Source organism: Mastomys coucha, unplaced genomic scaffold, assembly GCF_008632895.1.
Source record: "Mastomys coucha isolate ucsf_1 unplaced genomic scaffold, UCSF_Mcou_1 pScaffold13, whole genome shotgun sequence".
NCBI classification, from domain to species: domain Eukaryota; kingdom Metazoa; phylum Chordata; class Mammalia; order Rodentia; family Muridae; genus Mastomys; species Mastomys coucha.
The window spans coordinates 66,617,393-66,619,155 of NW_022196895.1; positions in this window are offsets into that span (position 1 = coordinate 66,617,393).

The window sequence follows — 1,763 nt, forward strand, 5'->3', positions numbered from 1 at the left end:
ACTTCAGTTGGTAAAGTGTTTGCTGTAGAAGGAAGAGGAGCTGAGTTGTATGCAGGGCATATGTAACATAGAAAGCCGGGTGACACAGAGTGGTAATAGCAAGGTTGGTGAGGTAGAGGCACATGGACCCTTGCAGCTGGCTGGCCAGCCAGTCTAGCCTCATCAGCAAGCCCTAGGCCTCAGTGACAAACCCTATCTCAATTATTAAAAATAAAAAGTAAAATAAATGGCTTCTCATTTCAAGTTTTTATTTTTATGAGTAATTTGCTTTTTTAAAAATTCAGTTTTGAGAATTTCATACATGAGTACATTGTATTTCCTTCATTTCAACCTTTCTGTCTTCCCCTGTAACTCCTTCTGTATGCCATACCAATTCCTCTCCAGGTTATGACCTCTTCTTCTGTAATTATTGCAGCTCTACACACAGAGGGAGAGAGAAGGAGAGAGAGAGAGAGAGAGAGAGAGAGAGAGAGAGAGAGAGAGAGAGAGAGAGAGAGAGAGAGAGAGAGAGAACTTGTTGAATCCATTTAGTGTTTAGGGTCTTAGTGCACCTGTGTTTAGGGTGGGCCACTTGGGTTTAAATAACTTATCAGGGAACTCATCTGTGGAGAAAACTAACCCTCCCCTCACTCAGCACTTTGATTGCCTGTAGCTCTTCTTCCACAGATGTGGCCCTGTGAAATTTTTCCTTCACTATGTTGACATGCTGGCTGGTTTTGTCATTATGCAAATCTTATTTAGGCAACCAAATCATTGCGAATTCATGGGTATATCATCTCTGACATGTTTGGAAGATACTGTCTTGTCACTGGTGTCCTATTCATCTGGCTCTTATGATCTTTCTAGCCCATCTTCTGCAAGGTAGGTGAGAGGGTTATGTTATGTATAGATGCACCAACTGGGGTGACTCACCCGTGGTACCATATCTGCATTTAACTAGTGTTAGATTTATTTAGTAGTCTCCATTTGCTTAAAAACATGAAGCTTCTTTGATGAGAGGTGAGAGGTATTTACCAGTGGGCACAAGAATACATATTTAGAATACAGATAGAAGTGATAGTGATTTAGGAACATAGCAATATTAGGTTATCCTGTAGGGTCTGTGGTCTCTTTAGCTGCAGGCAGTTGGCTACTTGTATACTACCAGGTATTATTTACCTCCTACGGAGTGGCTCTTAAGTCCAACTATACGGTTGTTAGTTATCCCCAGGACAGTGCCACCACCACTGAAGCACTGGGCGTCTTTGAGCACTTTTCTCCTTGGGCAGCTTGCACAGCACCTTCTGATGCTATGACAGCTCATCCTCAGGGAGGAGGCTTCTGAGTCAGTTCCAGCTCCATCTCTCTAAGTGAGGCGCCTGAGGTGTTTGGTGTCTTCAGTACCAGGCTCTTACCTTCAAGTTCTGGGAGGCAGCAAGAGACAATGTCAGTAGCCTCGACTGTTTTGGGAATCTCTGACCAAAAGCTCAAAGGGAGGGATATCTTTTGCTTGGCATTTCTGTCAGTTTGTAAATCCTGAGCATTATCACTACAGGTGGTATAATTCCATCAATTATGTATATGTAACGCATAACTTCATTTGTATAGACTACATGTGGATATAGTGTAATTTTAAGTGAGATTATAAGATAATATGTTATAATCTTTTCAAACATCCCTAGTGATATTTCTCTGCTCCTTCTTCCCTCCCTCACTTAGCTGCACTCTCCTATTTTTCCTCTTCATAACACCTGCATCTTACAGCCCCTCTCTCTGGAGCTCTT